The 21,152-nt window shown below is 37.5% G+C and overlaps 1 protein-coding gene across 1 annotated transcript in view; it reads right to left on the bottom strand.

The window, feature by feature from the left end:
- Nucleotides 1–20,623, bottom strand: part of ZFHX4 (zinc finger homeobox 4) — a 177,785-nt gene extending 157,162 nt beyond the window's left edge. Inside the window, exon 1 of the mRNA XM_045560887.1 lies at nucleotides 20,249–20,623. The gene's annotated coding sequence lies outside the window, so the exon portion shown is untranslated. The remainder of the gene's footprint in view (nucleotides 1–20,248) is intronic.
- Nucleotides 20,624–21,152: the final 529 nt, after the last annotated feature.

The raw sequence follows: 21,152 nt of genomic DNA on the forward strand, positions 1-21,152 counted from the left end.
TGTGCAGTGAAAGCAAGGTGGCAAATAAAACTAACTTAATGATGCTAGATTAAAATATAAAGTTCCAGAACCCAGGATGTTTTTTCCCTAATGGTTAGATAACTTACTAGACTTGATACATATATCAGATATGTAGAAGATTCACCTTAATTATAAAGAGTAAGAAAAGCTCCGAAACATTTTATAGCTTTGTAAAAAAGTTTCTAAGCTATTTTTATTATTATTTTAACTCCATTGTATCTTTAACCTTACAACAGTTCTCATCCCACAGATACACTTGCTAGAATTATTACACACATTCTAAATGTACCTCAAATGAATTGTATGTAACGTGCAGTCAATAATTTTGGCCAGATACTGAATGGACCCTGCAATGTATTATCTCAGTATCTCTCTATATAAAGTAGATCCCATCTTTTACTTTTACCTTAAAAGAACCAGAAGTAACTTTCAAAAATGTAACATTATTACTACATGAAAAAAGTTATGAAAACCACATTAAAAAATCCATCACAGGTCAAAGCAAGAGGGTAAGATATATTTTGTTACAATGCTCCCATATAATTTTATACAAAATTCCTTATGAATTTCTTACCAATAAGCTACACATTAAACCAAAACTAAGTTAAATACATAAGTCTTCTATACAATCAAATCTACATTTCATTCTAAAACCAACAATAACAAAACTATCTAAATTGATATAGCTAGTAATATGTTACCTGATTTTAAAATTTTTATTCTGTAGCTAGTGACCACGGCAATGTTTATCAGTATATTATGATAGAATCCCTTTAGTTTGCTCTGTTAAAGTTATTTTCATCAGTATGTACAGTGACACTGAATATGATGTTAAGTGATTTCACTGTCATCAGTGTCAGATGAGGTTTTTCTTTTATCAACATGACCCATTTAAGAAATTTACGATAAAGTTTTGTAAGTGCTAGTAAAAAGACCAAAAAGAGACCACAAAGACAACCATTTAACTTAAACCACAGAATTCATTCCAAAATGACTGCATAACAAGTTAACTCACTATAAAAGTTCCTTCACCATTTAAGGTGATTTCTATTTAGTTTCCACCAATTTCTAATCTCCACTGCCAATCTATTTTCTTTAAAATCACCAAAGTCCTCAAGAAATCTCAAAGAGAAAACCTAACATAATTTAATGCTAGATTTAAAGCAATACATACCTGCTGGTCTGATTAGAATATGTGTACACATTTTTTGGTATTCTCAGTAATTCACAACATCAGTGACTTTGATCATGTCAAATCCCTTTTTCAGAACTAATGGACAATATGCAGAAAAGAACTTTTATTACTCGATCTGCCTTGCTTTCGTCTGCAGTCACTGCTGCCTAAACTCTGCTCTGCTAAATGACCAAACCCACCTACAAGGAGCCTGGCTAATGAAAGGGGGTGCTTTCTGAACAATAGCAGAATTCCTTTGCATTCGGAAAGCAGAGTTCCCATTAGAACCCAATATCAGGGAGGCCAGTTTTACCTCTGTTTTTTACTTGAGATTGTCCCAGCCCTCCTCTACGGTCCAGTGAGACAGTGTTTGTGAAATGATTAAAAAGAACGTGATCTGATCAAGAGGACAGAATAATGGGAAAGGAATGCTAGGTTAGCCACTCTGCTAAGTGCTGGGAAAGAAGACCAATGCACTCCCTTAGCCTATTGTTTTTATTCTCATCTGCTCTTTAGTCATCTCCTAACATTTTGAGTCTTCATTTACTCCATTTTACACAGGTTAAAAGTTGTCCACTTACAAGAGAATTTGGTAACAAGTTACAAATCAAGAAAAAAAAAATAGAAAATAAATAAAAATCCTTGAATTATATCAAGTTTCCAAAAGGTCATCACTGTCTCTGCTGTGGCCTTTTCCCCATTCCAAATCCTCTATCAATATGTCATAGTGAGTTAGGCAAAGACAAAAGAGAGGCACAGTGTGAAAACGGCACATATATCTAATCCTGACAAAGCAATGAATAGACCTTCACAAGTATAATTATACTTGTTTATTTGTTGCCACGTACAGAGAACTGATGAAAAAAATCCATCAAAGTGGTATTATGCAGACACCAAGAGCTTCTTTTCTTTGGTTGCTAAAGCCACATTGAGGCTTAAATTCCTTATTGTTAAATTCAGAAAAAAGGAAAAAAAAGATTTTTGGCCGGACTTTTTTTTTTTTTTTTTTGCATCAGTTGCTAACAGATCTTTTGTGTACAAGGCTGTAGTAGTTCACACCACTACCTCATTTTTACCCATGTCGGAATTCATAATTACAAACTACTGTACAGAAGCTTTTAAAAGGGTGTGGTGTGCTAACCAAGAGAAGGTGGTAGTGGAATTGCCCTTTTCTCACACAGTCTCTCTTTTGATACATGGAAACACAGGTAGAATGCCTGTGTGGAAGCACCAGTTACGTCAGAATACATCTTTGATCTCAGTATTTTATGTTGATGCTAGTGTTTTTATTTACATCACCTTTCTCTGCAACTTGCTTATTTTAGTGCATCTTGAGCATTTCATAAAGGATTGCATAACTTCTTCCCCATGGCAGCATTAAAAACGTTAGCAAGAAGGAAGGCAAAGACAAGGAGGTAAAAGGATTGAAAATATTAAGTAAAAGGTTTCAAACCCAACTATTAAGGAGCCATTATGTTCCAATAGACACTAAATCAAGTAACTTAACAAAAGCACATTTTTAGAGGTGGGGCAGGGGGAGCCAAAAAAGCTTTCTTTTTTTTCTTGCAGGATAGAAATATATATCAAAGTAAATGCAATCTGCATAGTTAATGTTTGTGAGCTTTACAATTTAAAACAGAAAAGCTGTAATTTTTCTTTGCTGGCAATCTGGAAACACTCTGGAGTTAATTACAGCTGATTCGGAGTGAACCACACAAACAAAGACCAGTCTATGTCCAGACAATTATACTGCATTAACCAGCTTAGAGCTTCCTGCTGATGTTTCAGGGCTCTTCTGTTACACCCTTCTACCTTCCCAGCACGAGGGAAAATGCTTCTGCAAGAAGGAATTAATGAAGAGAACTGCAAAAGAATGTGTGACGACCCCTCCTGACACGGCAAAAACTTTCCACCCATGTCACGACAAAGGGGAGAAGGTAATTAAGTTTGAATAGAAGGATGTAACCAAATATATTCAGCATTTAAAACAAGCACATTTTTAAAGAGGGAAAGTTTACAAAGACAAATATGAGTATGTGAGTCAACTAAGTCGTTTTCCCCTGTTTTCCTCTCATTTTTTTCATTAAAATCTAAATTAGCTATTCAATGAAGATTTGTTTCCTTCTCTATAAATGGGACCCCTGTGATTGATGTGTAGTCCTCTCCCTCTCAGTCTTTCTTTTTCTTTCTCTTCCCACCCTCATTTTCCCTCATTCTCTCTCACATCACTAAATCTGCATGGACTTTATATGACAATTACATAGCATTAAATGTATGTGTTGCAGAACTAAAAAGGAGAGGTACACTTTACCAGTGAGCCCAATAGTTCTTAATTTGAATAATTGTGGGAAATAGGAATTTTACTCAATTTTCTTCACAACTTTAATCAAACTCCAGCTACTTTCTTTAGAGGGGAATCAATAATCTCTCCTTAACCAAATTACACTATTACATGACTCATTTTATTTGTTTGCTTCAGGAAAATTTTATTAATATAATCAGTGTGCAAGATGGACCCAATACTTTAGCTGTCTTCTATAAATAAACTTTGAAACTTTTAACCAATCTAGTTGATTTCAAATTTTCTTATTCATTCTAATTGAAAAGGAATAGTTTGCATTGGTGTTGGACAAGGACATGGAACTGTAATTATATTCAGTGCCTCTTTCTGATTCTTTCTTTGATACTGTTTTGCTAGTATTCCAGCTGACATTGGGGCTGTGTAGTGATTGCTTCATTAAAGGGTAAGGATGTCCTAATCAGCTAAAGTATTACTAGAAAGCTGTTGTTTGCCAATACTGGGAGAATATACCATCTTTTTTTTTTTTTCCTTCTTTAAAGAAGGAAAAAGTACTTCAAAGGCCAGTGACCCAGCCCCCAGCCATACTTGGGTATTAAGCATCTTCCCTTTGTCTCATCTATGCAAAGTAGGATTAGAATTAAATGACTAAATAATCCTTTTAATGTTTCTCCCCCAAATAAAGATTAACCTATAAATCTATCAGGTATTATATTAAAATACATATAAATATAATCTCTGAAAACACAAAAAATGTTATGTAAATTACACTCAATTTTACAAGCATCTCAGTAATGGACAGAATGATTTTTCCCTTCTCAGACCCCTCTCCCTCAATCCCTACCAAGTTTGGAAGTTCAAGTAAATAAGACTTCTAAATATGAAGCTTTAAATTGGAACCCTTTAGTTTTCCTTGGAAAAGCATAGACTGTATCAATCATTTTGGGGAATTAATATATCACAGTTGCCATATTTTTCATATATTTCAAGTCTTTAAAATGTAAATGACTAATCTCTCTGGCATATACACAATCTAACAGTGTTTAGTGATAATGCTTTTAAATTATCACATAGGAGCATTTAAAAAATTAACCTTAATTGGTTTGATTAAATTATATATAACTATGGAATATTAGGCTTCAAAAAGAGATTTCTCAGACTAGTAAAAACCATTGCACACACATACTTATCTCATACAATTGAAGACAACACATTCTAACATATATCTGTGTTCCTTCTTTGTCCATTCGTATATAAAATTAATTATTGAACTACTGACAGCTAAATATTTCAAAGAGAAAACAATGTATAATTATTTGTATTTCATAATTCCCACCAATATAATCTCATAACCCATATTACAATAAGTGTAATAGTGTGAGTGCATTTTTTTTAAAGTCATTCGTTGCAGGCTAAACCTACCATAATTATCTTCATAAAACTAATCACAGATCAGGTATTCCAGCAAACATTCCTATTCCCTGAGCAATGATTTTACCATGATTTCAAATAGTTTTAATGAAGAAAGTTACATGTATAATTCTTTAGACCACTACCAAGCGCCTCTTACTATACAATACGTTTAGGGTCTACTAAATACAAGTCCCTTTTTACATCCCATGTAAATATTTTAAATCACTTTATATTAAAAACCACATTAGGACTAGCATAATAGAGAACATAAGTGGAATGCCAAGTTCTCTTCTGGATGAAATATTGGCAAATTTATGTTTGATCACTAAGATTAGTTGGTTATTTTATTTCTATTATGAAGAGCCTTTTGTTTGGGGTTGCTTTATTTAGTTTTGTTTTTTGTTTTTTTGTTTTTTGTTTTTTTTTGCCTGAAAGTTAATTTAACTGCTGCCCATCAGTGAAGTGAGCAATTCAGTAATTAACTTTTGTGTTTTAAATGTATGAACTTTAATTAGATTTCATTATAAACAAACAAACGTCAACCATAATTATAAGCTCCTTGGTTTACCCACATATTATCCCTTTTCAAACAAACTTGATGTCAGACAAATTAAAATCAAGCAGCCAGCAATTTTGAGTTGAATTTTACATGATCTGCTGGTAACCTGATTACTTTAACTTCAATATCATTACAGGAAAAGTATTTCAGGAAAAATAATTACAAGAATTCCAACAGGAGACAAGCTTAATTGTATTGATTCAAAAGATGCATGTTCAGAGGAACCATGTTGAAGGAATAATGTTATCTCAAATCTACAGTTTCTATTAAAATGAAATTGTCCAGCATGAAAGAAGCAATTTAAGATTAGTGTCTGCAGAACTAGAGATACTAAACTAACTAAATAATTATCTGGGCCCAATTATCTTATACTTTAAGTAGCAAAATATCAGTGTGGAGCAACTACAAGGCATGAGGTTTGCAGGTTTATTTACTGACTGGTGTATCTATTAGGACCAAGAACAAGTGGAGCTGTCAGGACATAATGAAGGTAAATGATTAGTTAGCACCAAGCTTGAACTCTTCTTCAATGCAATAAGAGTTAATTAAAGTTTACCACCAAACATCAACCAAAGCAGGATGTTGATCAGGTTTCAGCATTAAGTGCAAACAGACAATAGTTGGCAGCAATTAGTGCAGCTATCAAATGACATGCAATGATAATTATACATTTAAAACAGCTAAAGAGCTGGGGGAAAAAACTAATCAGCCTCTTTGACGACAAATACTCAAAGGACAGGAAACAGGTATCAGATTATTTCACTTTAACACTGTAAATCAATAGAATTAAACAAGAAAAGGTTGTATGGCTAGATTATCTGAAAGAGAACAGTTAACTGGACCCAAAATGAAATAAATCTGCTAGTATTGGTCTATCAAAGATAAGAACTTCGGTAGCTAAACAAAATAAGTTACTTTTCAATTAAAGTTTCAGAATGAAGTCTGTGTAAAGAAAGTTTGTCTTCTCGGTTTTGTGTAAATTCAACAATGCAACAAGTATTTCACCATAATTATTGTTATTTAAATTAAGTATTAACTTTCACTGTACTATACTGTCAGAAGTATTTTATGCCTGAATGTTATCTTTGTGGACTCAAATATTATCTCCCTGAAATGCTTTTAAGTGATGTTAAGGTTGAAGTTCCTTTAATGCAGCTAAACTTAAAACAGAAGCCGTATTTACACATTTAGTGTATATTATGTGTGTCTTCCTTTGATGTTATTCAAAACTATGACTTCAATCTTGATATCAATGGACCTGTATATAACATATCCCTTAAAATAATTTTAATAAATCACCTCATTCTCTTCCATAGTTTCCGGCCTGCAGCCTAGAGAATGTCTCCAGAAATGTGCCCATCCTCATGGCCCTACCTCCCTATTTTCCCAACTAATTCTGTTATGCTAAGGATTTATACACAGTGTTGGCTAATCCCAATATTTCCCTGGAGCTAAATCTAAGCCATGGCCGACTCCCAGCACAAAAATGTCTCTCTCCAAAAGCCCTTTCGCCCCCTTCAGCACTCATACACTCATTGGTCCTGACATCTTCGCTTGAGCCATGACAAATGAGCTGATGACTCTGATGTGATTGCACGGGAGGACGGCTTTATCTAAAGATATATCATTAACTCTCATCACCATCTCCTAATATGGCTCTTCTGGGTTCATGTAATGTATTGCGAAAATTGAGGAAATATTTTTTGTAAATATATGCACTGTAAGTAGTAACAGACTGACTTCATCAAAAGAAGAAAAAGGAAGCCCAAGTGGACAAGAAGGTTGGGGGGGTGGGGCACAGGGAGAAGGGGAAAAAAAAGACTAACATTAACTAAATGTTGCTCTGGGGATTTAAGTAACTCTCCTCAACCTCTGCCCCAGTGCAAACCAGCCAGCTGACTGCTTCTGGAAGGGCCCTGCCCCTCCACACCAGTGGCTGGAGCACAGCATAATTTGTGAAGTGACACAAATGAAGCTTCTCAGATAAACATGACTAATCAATCCGCAAGCCAGCACATTTCTTTGTTTTTATCCCAGTGTAGTAGCTATTTTATTCTCTAACCCTTAATTTCCTACGTTATTAAATCTCCCTAAATTCACTTTAGTAGGAGGAGGGATTGTCAAAACCAATTCTACTTCGAGATCACTGTATTCTTCAATTAGAAAGAAGCAATGTTTTCCCAACTGTTATTAAATGTTAAACTCTACAAGCTCCGTGAAAAGGGAAGCCTTTCCATTTAGCATAAATACCAAAACCTTTAGGTTAAGTTAGAACCCAAGTTCCAGTTACATAGTTCTTGTTATGTACACTATGAAGTTTACAGAGCAGATACTTGTTATAACCTCTTCTCTCAATTCATCTGAGGACACACAGCCAATCAGAGTCAAGTCTAGCATAACAGACCTCTAGAAAGGAGGTCAGGCTTTGAGGTAAAGTGCTATTCACTCTTGGACCATGCAAGGAGCTCTTTATTCCTGTTCTTATTGGCATCAGTCCCCCTTACTAGAGCAAGAACAAAGCCAAGTGCTCGTGTGAGGTTTATGAATAAATCAGAGGTGAGCCACTTTAAGTGCTGCCCATGATTTCCTTGTTGACAGTGAGCACTTAAACAGGCTTCTATGACCAGCAACTTCTGGCAAAACATAATGATTCCTAATCTGCACCCTGCTTCATTTCAAGAACTAAATGACCCACCCTATTTTTCCTGCAAGTTTTCACCTTTCAGCCAATTTTTGTCCTATCTCTAACAGCTTTACCTTTACAATCCCAGAGCAGTCAGCCTGTTCTTATAGTCATCATAGGAACTGTAATAATTTAAAAAGCTTCCTTTACTTGGAAAAATCCCACAAATTATGATAAAACCCCAGCATAAAAAATATTCTCATATTAATATTATAAAATTTTGGGATATTAGCCAAGTCAACTAAACTGAAGAGGACACACACACACACACACACACACACACACACACACACTAGATCTCATCAACTGCGCTCAGTAGTTATGTGATGTTTCCCAGAAACTTCCATGAGCTTCAGTTTCCTTATCGGTTAAACAAGGGAACTATACTATATCCCTTCCAACTGCAACAATCTATGGTTCTAATATAAAAGCCCATTTAGATTGCATTGGAAGATAGCTTTCTCTTTGGAACTTTCCAAGACAGGTCCAGCTGTTTTTAAAGTGGTATATTTCTTTTCAGTACCTAGATTTCAAGAGGAGAGACAGATTCAAGTAGCATAGTAAACTGAAGTTTTCTATTTATGTTTTTAATTATCATTCATTTATTCATTCATTCAACAGATATTTATTGAGCACCAAGGACTTGCCAATAATATGTCTGTCACTGTGGATAGAGTGTTTAAATAGATGTGGGTGCTACCCTCATGGAGGATGGAACTTATTTGAGGAAACACTTAAACAAGCATCATAAAAAATGTTACGATGCTAATTGTTTTCTTTCAATGAAGTATATACTTATCCTGATCAGTATTCAATAAATGCTTAGCATCAAACAAATGTGCTTCAAGTGAACTGTCAAGTCCATGACCTCTTATAAATGACCAGAACATAGGCCATGCACACTTTTATTTTTAAAAAACACTTGAATAAATATTATGAACCAAACACATATCAATATTAAGCAGAAATCAAATATAAAATTGAGAAATTACAATCTAAATGCAGTTAGATTTCCCATAAAAATATAAATAATAATTTAAAGTGTATTACAATAGGAAATTTTTAAGAATAAAAAGATCCAAAAAACCATAACAGAACTAGATTTTAGTTTCTAGATGGTCCAAAAAGATTATAGATTAATTAACTCTTATCCTGAATCTTATCATCTTTGAACATGGATAGTCCTCCATTGAATAATGCACTATTATAAAAAGATAAAGGACTGTGATCTTCAAGAGATAAACCTGGAGGAAACTCATAACTTGGCTACAATATAACCTGAGAAAATTTAAGGGTTCTAGAACATTATTGGATTATTAATAGTTGACTCTCTTCTCTAGGTTGGTATACATTTTGGTCAGCAGGGTACCATGTAACAGTATCCATAGTCCTTGCATGGGATATCAAAATATCAATAACACCAAGTACATAGAAAGGTATTTCCATCACATCTAATCTAGTTTTGGAAAATCCTCTAATTCAAAGGCTTTCAAACAGACTGAGTCACCTTCAAGACCGAAATAAGCATTGTGGTCTCTTCTATTATTGTATTTAATGGACAGTCTGGAATTTTGAGTTCACCAAGGTCTGAGTTATTTAAAAATTGTTGCTGTCCTTATTTGCTTTTTTAAAAATTGAAGACCCAGGAATGCATTAAATATCTAGAAGCCCCACAGAACCAAATCAACTTGTGATGATGGAGTGGCAGATAATGACATGAAGGACGATCCACCTATCTACCTAGATGCCATCGAGGTACCTGCCAATGAGAAAATATGACAACTCCTTTTCCTCACCTCTTAGACATATCCATTGCCTAATTCTTATATCCTTCCCTTGTGGAATAAAGGGGCAATGCTACTCAAAATATCTGTGTAGATTTGCTTTATCAAATGCTCTTTAGTTGTGTGTTACATTAAAAGCTGCTATTGAGAAAAAAACAAAAAGGGAACATAGGAATTAGATAGCAGGTTTTGCCACATTCGCTGATTTTAACGTTCACAATACTTTAGTCTTATGTAATCTCTACAGCAACTCTGATACACAGATGAGAAAACTGAGGCTCAGAAAGATTAAATAACTTGGATAAGGTCACTCATAATAGAAATTTAACCCAGATGCCTTATAGCTCTAATAAGATTCCTATTGAGCATTGGGTTGCCAAAAAAATAGAGTAGATTTTCAAATACCTAAAATGTAAGTTAAAATAAACAAACCCATTTAAAAAGTAAAAGGAAACCAAAGTAAACAGGATCAACATAATGCCTGGCCTTAACTAAGATTCATTCTTTTTGTACACTATACTGCCTCTAAAACATCACAGCATTGTCTTCATTTACTTTCCTTACATGGAGTGGAAACCTTGTTCTTGTTCACACGATGTTCATGATTATTAAGAATACATTTTAAGTCACTGAGACCATCAGTATTTTTATGAATCATAGATTCTTCTTGGTCATTCAGAGCACCTAGTCTAACTTAATGCAAAAATGTTTAACAGTCCCAGCGATAAGAAGCCAACCAGATTCTATTTGGCTGCTTTCCGTAGCAGGGAACTCACTCTCTCAGAGGTATCAATCACTGTTGTTATTACCATTGCACATTTTCCTTTTCTTCTCTTCACCATTTCCACAACCTTCTTATTCATTCATGCAACAAACCCTTTTACTAACAGCCAATAGAGTTAAGTGACTATGGGTCCTACTGTTAGAAAATCTGAGTTCTTGTCTTGACATTCCCCTACCTTGCTGGGTAACTCAATGATAACTTCTGAATTCAGTATCTCATATTCTAAAATGAGCTAGTTGAACCAAATAACTCTCAGGCAGTTCCCAGGCTCTAGTATTTTGATAGTTTCTAGTTGCCTACTCCCCTACCTGCTCTTTTCTATTGAGATTATACTGGCCAATTTTTAGAAAACAAAACAAATTTAGTCTATGGAGGGAAAATTTCACAGGCTACCACTATAAATGCATCTAAAGTAGAAAAAGAGGCACTAACATGGAGAGAGAGTAGATATGTGTGTATATCTGTATACACACTCCTAGTGAACAGGTGTGTTAGGAAGGATAAAACACAGTTGTAGCTGCTAATACTAAACCAAAAGAGATGGTTCATTCTCATTCTCAATTAGTGCACTCAGGAACTTAAGTATTAATTGCATGATTCATAAATGTATATATATTTTTAAAAAGTAGCAAGAATTATATTTTAGAAAATCTACATTAGTAAAGGATTTCAGGCTTAATGAAGTCACTTTGGGAAATATAATAACAATGATTGGGCTTCATCAACTTATTCTTCCAAGCAGACAAATTTTGTGATTCTCCAAAACCTTCAGTCTTACAAAGTTTTGATTTGTTTTTAACAATACAAACAGGTGGCTCATATTTTTTGTATTTTAACATTGTTAAAGCTATAGATTTCCTTTCTTCTTTACAATGAAGGAAAAGAATTTTATGGACAGTTATAAAATGCATATTTTAGCCCAAAAGTCAATTTTCCCTGGTTAAAACGATTTAGATCTGAGTAAATATTTGCAGAATGCTTTCTGTTTTTATAGCTAAAACACAATAGAATCTATAAACTTTGTCTTTAAAGGTACGTGCTATAATACATACCATTCAGTAATTATCATCTGAGCACTGTTGTATCCTCAGGACAGGCAAACATTAGAAAGGATCTATAATCTGAATACACAATGCTGACGTGTGAACCCCTGGCCTAGATGACTAAGACACCTACTCACAACTTGTCTTGGACCATCAGGGCATTATGATATATTAACCAAGTCAGGCTGCCCAAATTTTAAATTTTATTTGTTTATTTCTTCAAATCCCTAGAATGTTAAAGTGGCCAATTACATTAGAGATAAGTTGCTTATTAAATATGACTTTAGTGTCAAAGCCATTTTTAACTTCAGTGCATACATTCAAAAGTGCCTCAAAGTGGCAAAGATTTTATTTCACTCACAAATCTTTAAAAGAGCAGGAGAGTAGAGAGCAGTCATTCCTGGGCTGAGGATTGTATGTCAAATGTGAAACCATATCAAACTTTCAAGGCAACTTGTGAACCTCTGAAACTAGGGAATTAACAGAACATCAAATCCAGCAAGATCACAAGGGGCACAATCCTGATGCAAGAAAATAATGCCATTGAGCCCTCATTAAAAGCCCATTTCATCCTTAGCCATCAAAGACTGCGAGTGCACTAAGATCTTGGTTATATCATCAGGGATAACTAAAACAAGTGCCAAGAGAAATTATGCACTTTTAGTTCTCACATGTGTCCATCTGTTCACATATAAACATATATTCTGCTTTCTGTCTGATTCCTAAAATCTTGATATCAGAATACCCTGGGCTTTTGCCCATTTCCTAAGAATGCAGACATCACATAAGCTACTATTAACCCATGTGTGATCCACTTCCATGGTGGCTGGAAAACTGCCAGTTACAACACATGGTGCCTGGTTAACAATGTCTTAAAATATAAATGAATTTATTTTTTAAATTAACACATTTTCTTATGGAAATACCTTAATAAGCCCTTCTGCATGTAAAAGAATAGCCTCCATGTGGATTTTTTTTGTTCTTTTAAGACTTTTTTCAAGCATATCATAAAGTTAACCATAAAAGTTTTTGAAACAATCCAGAATTTCTTGACAAATTTTAAAAAGGACTCTAGTAAAGAATTTTGGTGACTATATAACAAAGATCAAACAGTTTTCCTTTACAATATGCTATACTCAAGAGGCAACCCTTACACTCTAATTTATGTGAAAACACTTCTGATTTCCCAAGTTTCCATCTAACCATCTTAATAGTAGTACCTCAGCAATAGAACTGCTAAAGTGATGAGGCAAATGGAACTTCTACAAGTCTAACAACAAACAAGTTAGATTAATATCTGGTGCAATCTTTCAGCCTTGCTCTGGGGCAGGTGTCAGTGGATCATTTGTAGGGACCTCAAACCAGAAAGAACTTATTTAAAATGTATACATATAAATAATTATCTACACTGCATTTGATTTACATATGTACAAAAGAACCAATTCCCACCTTTGAAAGAGTCAACACTCATGGTATTTTAACTGCTCTAATTATGGTTGAAGAAACATCATTAAGAGCCCTGATCACATTGTCAATTGATAACCAGTTTCAGCCCTAACTAGTGACAAGAGAAAACCCTACTGCAAATGTTTCCAAGGGTGAACATATAATACTTAGACATTTTTGAAACGACTTATCTCTAAATGAAATACGCAATATACCTACAAAGCAACATGAAGATTGTATTCAGAACTTTATGAATTAAATCCTAAGAAAATAATTCCGTATCCTCTTTTACTATTCCTTTCTAGCCACAAAAGCTGATAGGCCACTTAAAACACTTAACATTGCCAAAAATCAGAATACACAACTCTTTCTCAAGTGAGGTATTCCACCCATCCAGACAGCTATTTATAACCGATGGGGGAAAAACACACACGCTAGATATTCCATCATTAACTGAATTAAATATTCACACCATACTATTGGACTCTTCTAAAATAACTGTTTTTGCCAGCAAGGTGCTGGGAATTCTGGATACCCAACAGTCAATATTTGGCTAGCCTGGCATGTTTCTGAAAACTCTTCTCCATACAAACCTCTGTTGATCATCCTTTACCTGCACAATTGTCATACACATTACTTCCCAGTGATAATGAAAACTCGGGGCATCTTATAAAGTTGCTGAAATCTGAGCCCCTGCTTGTTTTCTCAAGTCTTGGACAAACATAACTTTAGAGAGAGCAGAGCATAGACATAAAGAAAGAGAAGCAGCATTTTCATCTTCCTTTCATCTTAGTCATTCAGTCAGCCATTCAGGGCCCTATTCAACAGAGCTTTTCATTATGCAAAAAAATGCTAATCCTTTTCCGATGCTTTCACACTTGTATAAACCCCCATTCCTTCAACTGAAAAGCAATTATATCAGTTTACCTTTCTGTCAAAAACAGGATTAATATTCCAATAACAGAATCTCTTTTCTTTTCCTATCTTTTTGCTTTAGGAAACTAGAGATTATTAGTAGAGGCATTCTTAGAACAAGAATACATTATTTTAAATATGATTATGTTAACCAATGGGTGGAAAAGGGAGAATAAGAATAAGAAGAAAAAGTCCTTCAGTTACTGCAGAAACTCTTTTCTCTGACAGAACTGACCTTCCCTTTACAGATGCCCAAAGAGAATGAGACTTACTCTGGTCTATTAATCAGAAACAAATTATGAAAGAATGTAGCTGGACTGGTTGACACTATCCCGTCTTGGGAGACTCAGTAACAGCCTAGTAACAATGTCCTCTTCATGGGTAATGAACAGCCATGACAAATGGGGCAGAGAAACTATTTATTTGCATATGTAAATTCTCACACAAGGGAAACATGTACAAACAAGTGTCATTGTAAGGTGGATTAGGCAAACAACGCTTTCTTTTTAGGACATTCTGCAGCCCAGAACATTAGTCAGCACAATTAAACCAGTCTCCATGGAGACTAATGAAATTTCACCATGGTATGAGTTAAATTAGATAGCTAGTTATGTGTTTCCACAATCCAACTTGAAATCCATTATTGTTTCAGAACAATACAGCAATTGTGCCTAGCTGATCTTTGCCAGCTCAACAAGCTCCTAAGTTGACAATTTGCATATGTTAATATAATTAAGCACTAATTACATGAAACTTGTACATAGTCACATGCACTTTCCCTGGGCGCTTCTCAGTTTGAACCTTGGCCAAGTCTTTAACCCTTAGAATGGTCTTAGAGGGGGGAAAAAAAAAAACTCTGCCTGTGGGTACAGCCCGGAAGGCAGGCACAGAAAGGTTCCTCATTTATAAACACAAAGCTTAACCTGGCTTCTCATATTTCTAGCAACAATGACAGAAAATATTTTGTGATAGTGCTAGACACCAGGGTTACGGGAAACGAAGAGGGAGGATGAATTAGTCTTTAAAGACTCATAAGGAGTATCTTTTCAAAGGAAAGCAGTAACACTCATTTTAAGAAAATGATAAGAAAAAATGTGTTCTCATTGACATTGTCGAACTTTAGGAGATGAAAATGGTTTGACAACAGCAAAAATAGCAAGTAGAAAAGGGAAAAGGAGTCAGCAGCACCTAATGAGCTTTACATAAATATATGCAGAGGCAATTAAGCAATGTTAATTACTATGACAGCAGTTAATTGAATATAATTAGATATTTTAAGCCACTGAATAAAGCATAGTTAAGATTAATTTTATTGAGATTAATTGTAAATAAGGATAGATTAACTCTGTGTTTTGACAGGCATAAAAAGTAGTTCTGCAAATTAAGCAGGAGCGTGGCCACCAGTCCAAAAATCATATATTATTTTAATGTCACACCTCAGAATCATCTCCTCAATAAACATGACTTTTCAAACCCAAACAGACAGGAATCTTGAAGAAAAACAAACAGCTTGCAGAGATTAAAGAGCCTTTTGTCCTTTTTCATGTGCATTTCTTTTAACAGACTAAATTAAGCGAGTCTGGTGAACGTTTTTTAGGAAGGAACATTTCACACTGAATGGAAAAAATGTTCTATCACATATGAAATTCGTGCAGCTGTGCGGAACTTGGTCCAGATGGTTTAAGACTATAAAACACCACCAAATGATAGACAGTAGGCCTTCCTAAGATTATGTGATAAAGTCACAATCTTTTATTTTGACCCCTCATTTCTGCTTTGTATTATTTCCAATCAAATCACATACTTTCTTTTATAATTACGCTTCTCTAAGAGGGCAAAAGAAACATTGTACCTACTAAGTGCTATAAACAAAATGTAAAAAGAATTGAAGAAGGCCTCATTGAGCAGATAACAGCTAAATCATTGAGCCACAAAATGCAATAATAGCTATAACAACAATGTATGCAAATGACACCACTTGACTATTACTCTCACAAACAATGGTTTCTAAAAATATTTCCTAGGAAAGTATTGCTAAATGGAAATCCTCTCCCCCCAATACTTTCACATGAGTTAATTCATGCATAATCTTTAAGAAAATTAACACAGTCCTCAAGAATGCTGAACAAATCACTAATAAGAAAGGAGCTTCAATTGATTTTGAAATAAATCAATAAGTGATTAACATAATATTTTTAAAGCAGCAGAATGTATATGTATATTACATAAACATATATGTTATATTTTCAATACCTTTTAGCTCTTAATCGAACAAGGGCTTTGCACTTTTGAGCCTGGGTCTACACTGCCTTACAACTTCTTTAGGATGCCTTTAGTCTTTTTAACAAAAATCCTAAAATGGTCTGTGAAACAAGACTACGACAAGCCATTCTACAGTGAAAGATTTTAAATCATCCAGCCTCTTCTAATAGACTTGAGACTTATTGAGGTAGAAACCATAAAAAATGAAGAAGGGAAATTTAATCCCTGAAATATTGATTTGCACATTAATATCATATAGGCAGAGGGCAATTTGGCTTCGTGGAAATGACACATTGTCGACCCTTGGTGAAGTCAGAGCCAATCTAACTGCTGAACATGTCTGAATCTCAAGAGTTATTAAGGGCTTCCCTTCTTGCCTTTATGACTTTTCTTCAGCCTACCAATGCAATCTTAAATGTATTATCTTTAAGAAATAATTGTAAAACCTCAGGGGTTTTCCAGTTAATGGAAGGGAGGCCAAACCACATCAGATTCTGAAATGCAACATTAAACCCTTGCAATCAACAAAACCACCTCAATTCTCATCCATCCAGTGCAGGATCTAATATTGTTATTAGAGATAATCAAATTTCATTGTGTAAATTTAGGCTCATGGTCAGAATGGAAGCAGTAAATTCTGCAATATTAAACAGTGATTTTCTCAGCCTCCTTTATGTTTTCCTTTGCTGGTACAGCATCTTTTAAAATAATCCAACTAGCTCAAAATTAATGAACAGATTTGGGCTCATCAGCTAAAAACTGTGAAAGATTACAAAAGAGCTGAACACGTTTGCCTCATTTTTAACTTTAAGTGGCAACTTTCACTTCACACATCCAGAGCCCACTATCCCTGTCTAACCCCACAGTTGGTGCTGTTGCTTTGACTTACACAGCTGGTTTACCTGACCTTTCTTTGTTCCTTGGGTACATTTCACTTTTCAGATTTATGGTATCTCCCTCATATTTCATTGAACCTATCTTCATTGCCATAAACATGAAAGCACTTTAATATGAGTTTACTTTTTTTAATCCAAAAGTAACCAGTTATTGAATAAATACACAGCAATGCTTTCCCCAGTTTATTCCATAAATATTAAAACCATTTTAAAAAATAACTGTATAAACCTTATGATCCCCACACTGAAGCCAGGTGCAAGAGGTTAAAACAGCTGGCTAGCCATCTTTTATTTTTGTGTGCCTTCCTGCTGATTGAAACCGCAAACCTTGAAAACTATCAAATATTCCCTTAAGGATTTTTTTTTTTAAGATGAGGAAGGAAAAAAGAAAACCTTCATTCTTTTTAATACGCTCCTCAGTGGAGAAGAAAAACTCCTAAACACAATCAGTCACAGAGGTAGTGAAATAATCCCGAATATCTTATTTCTGTTTTATTTAAACCATGCTTTCCAACAATTTCTATATACAATTGTTTTTATTCCTCAGTTAGAAAAGAAGAAAGAGAAAAGGAAAGAAAGAAAGAAAGTCTGAGCTTGCTCTGTCAGTTTTGCCAGTAAATATAAAGTAAAACAAGTGTTGATGGCACCGAGAGTGTTACATACCCGGGCTGTGTTTTTGCATTGCTCTCAATGGAAGCGATCGATGCCCGTGTCACTGTCGCGTCCCAATCGCAGCCAAGTCTCAGCCTTAATCTAAGCAACACCCGAAAAGGCAGCGGCAGCCGCAGCCTCTCCCTCACTCTTCCATCCATCCACCCAACTAAAAATATAATACTACATATGAGCTTTAACCACTCCACGTTTATAGGGATCAAGCCACTGAAAATCCAGGAGAACACAATAAAAAAAAAAAAAACTCCTTCTGTCTCTTCTCTCTCTCTCTTCCTCTCTCTCTCTTCCTCTCTCCTCTCTCTCTGTCTCTCCTTTTGCCATCTACATGATCCTTGATTAAACATGGAACACAGTTAATAAAAAAAAAAGGGGGGGGAAGGACTCAAGGAGAGGAAATGCAACTGTCAGAAATCGGGACGGCCAGATTTTCTGGTGAACCTGCCTCTGTCTGAGTCAGTGTCAATCCACCATCTTCTGCCAGTGAACTTGTCTTTGGGTTTTTGTTTGGTTTGGGGGGGGTGTTGTTGTGTGTGTGCTTTTTTGGAAGGGGGGAGGGGAAAGGCAAAGTGGGGGCCGGAGGTGGAGTGGGGGGGAGCAGGGAGAATGTGTGTGTGTCTGCGTGTGTGTTGAGTGTGAGTGTCTGTGTGTGTGTGGGGGGGTCCGTGTTTGCTATCTGAACCTTTGGTACCTACAAGGAGGGTGTCTCGCGGAACGGTAGCTAAAACCTCACCAGAACCGCGCGGAAGTGAGGAGTCGCGGCTAAAGGCGCCGGCCGAAGCCTCCTCCCCGGGCCGGACCCCAGCCCGAACGGCCGAAAGGAGACCCCCGCCCGGATCCCAGGTAACAAAAGAAATACCAATCAGTGCACCGTCTTCTAGGGGAAGGGGGACAAGATGGGGAACCTTCTGTAACTTGAGCATCGACAGAGAAACTTTATACAATTCCATGAGAAATGTTATTTTATTTTATTTTCTGATAGAAAGGAGCAGAAAGAAGGCGGGGGAGGGGGTGCAGAAGTAGAAGGAAGGCGAGACCCGGCGCATTTCAGCCCCTTTTCCCTTAGCTGCTCCCGGCCGGAAGGCTCACTGGATGCCAGGAGAAGCCGAGGAGGTGAAGTTCATTTGTAGACACGGAATCCTTTTGGGGGGGCCGGAGAATGAATCAGTTCTCACAGACGGCCACAGCCCCTCAATACACAGACACACGAACGCACATGCACACGCGCGCGCGCGCACACACACACCCCTTGCCCTTTGCCAAAAAGAAAGGAAAAGATTCTTGACCCCAAGCCGCGGGCGTCTGTCCTCCGGTCTAACGCACGCCCGGCGGCGAACGCGCCCCGAGCAAGCTGCCGCCGCCTCCCAGGTCCCTGGCCCCGAGGCCGGGCGATCCCGCCTCCTAACGGACCTGCCTTCCGTTCGCCGGCGCCCTCGCCCGCGCCGCGGAGAGCAGCCCTCGGCTGGGCCGTCGCCGCCCGCTCCGCCGGGCGGGTGTCTACCTGCAGCCCCGGCCCCAGCGCCCGTCCCAGCCTCTAGGAATCCCCTCCCCGGGGCGCGCGAGCCCCCGGGCCTCCGCCAGCCCAGCGCACTAAGCGCCCTTCGGGGAACTTGGGAAGGGGAAAGGGGGTGGGTGGTAAAAGAAGGAAGAAAAACGAGGCTGAATAACGGAGGGGGGAGGGCAAAGCTGGGAAAGAGCAGGGAGAGAGGGGCTCAAAGCCCCACCGACCACTGTCCAAACTTTCGGAGGATGGGTGCGGAGGAAGAGCCATCCCGACCAGGCTGTAGGGGCGCAGGGTGAGCGGGGACCCCGGCAGTGCCCGCGCCTCTGCGGAGCTGACAGCTTTCCCCCAGCCACGAGAATATGCCCCAGGCTCACGGTGAAGGCAGAACCCGAAAAGACAGGAAAAAGGAGAGAAAACTGCCCGGCCAAACGTGGATGATCCGCCACTTAATCCAAAAGTTAAATCCCGAAAAACGCAGCCCCCCGCCAAAGAAAGTGGAAAATCGGGTCCCTTAGTGCCCCCTCCCTCCCTCAGCGGAGAAAATCCTGGAGCCAAAAAAAGGGGGAAAGAGATAGAAAAGGGGGGCAGAGCGGAAGAGATGGTCGGGATGAGGGGATGTGTGCGAGAGCGAGCAGGAGCGAGAGAGCTAGGGGCAGAGAGGGAGAGAGGCGGAGAGGGAGAGGGAGAGAGAGGGAGCGAAATATCAAAGATTGTGCAAGATCAGGCTGGAAAGATAATCGATACTCGACCTAAATTTAACACAAACTACTCAATAAAAGTTAAAGAAAAAACTTACTTTCCATTTCCCCTGCAGTTCCTACTCGATCTTCGCCTCTTTTTTGTTTTGCTTTTATTTTACTTACAGCTGATCACATCCAAGTAAAACGAGAGGGTTCATTAAAAAAATAAAAAAAATAAAAAAATAATCCTCGAACTTTATTGGGTGAAAATAAAAACGCTGGAGCAGAAAGTGGGGGGCATGGAGCGGTCCTCGGGGGTCCGGGAGGAGTTAAAGCATGTGCCGACCGCGGTCTCGCTGTTTGGTTGTGAAGGGGTTGGGAAAAGGAGGAAAGGAAATGAAAATCCGATATGTCTTTATTCTGCTAATTATTATCGTTTTAGCCCTGTTTAAAAAAATGGCTGATTAAGTTGAGTGCGCATGTCTTTGTGTGTCTATTCCCGATATGCACTCTGGGAATGAGAGAGGAGAGCGAGGGAGAGGGAGAGGGAGAGGGGGGAGAGAGAGGTGTAATTAGTGAGGTGATCAACATTCCCCAGACTGCAAATGACGCGCAGCCCGGACTCAGAGCAGCCCGGGAGCCTCGCAGCTTCCAAGGCTCGGAGCGCTGCGGCTGGAGCCCCGGACGCTGCAACCGCGGAGAGGACAGGGGATGGGGACCTCCGGGGCTCGCACCCCACGCGCCCCTGCGCGCGACTCCCAAACTTAATTAGACACACACACACACACACACACACACACACACACACACCCCAAGAAGGAGAAGAAAATAAAATACAGATACCACCAAAGCAATGCCCTTTAACCATTCGAGATTTTTTTTTTAATTTTAATGAGGCAAAGTAATTATTATCGGACCAGAGATTTGTTTATGAAGGGGCTTTAAGCAGAAATATGAGTTAGGGTAATGAAGAGCTTTTCTCTGACTAGTTTATTCTGCTACGCACATGAACGCACTTTA

Source organism: Lemur catta, chromosome 9, assembly GCF_020740605.2.
Source record: "Lemur catta isolate mLemCat1 chromosome 9, mLemCat1.pri, whole genome shotgun sequence".
NCBI lineage: Eukaryota > Metazoa > Chordata > Mammalia > Primates > Lemuridae > Lemur > Lemur catta.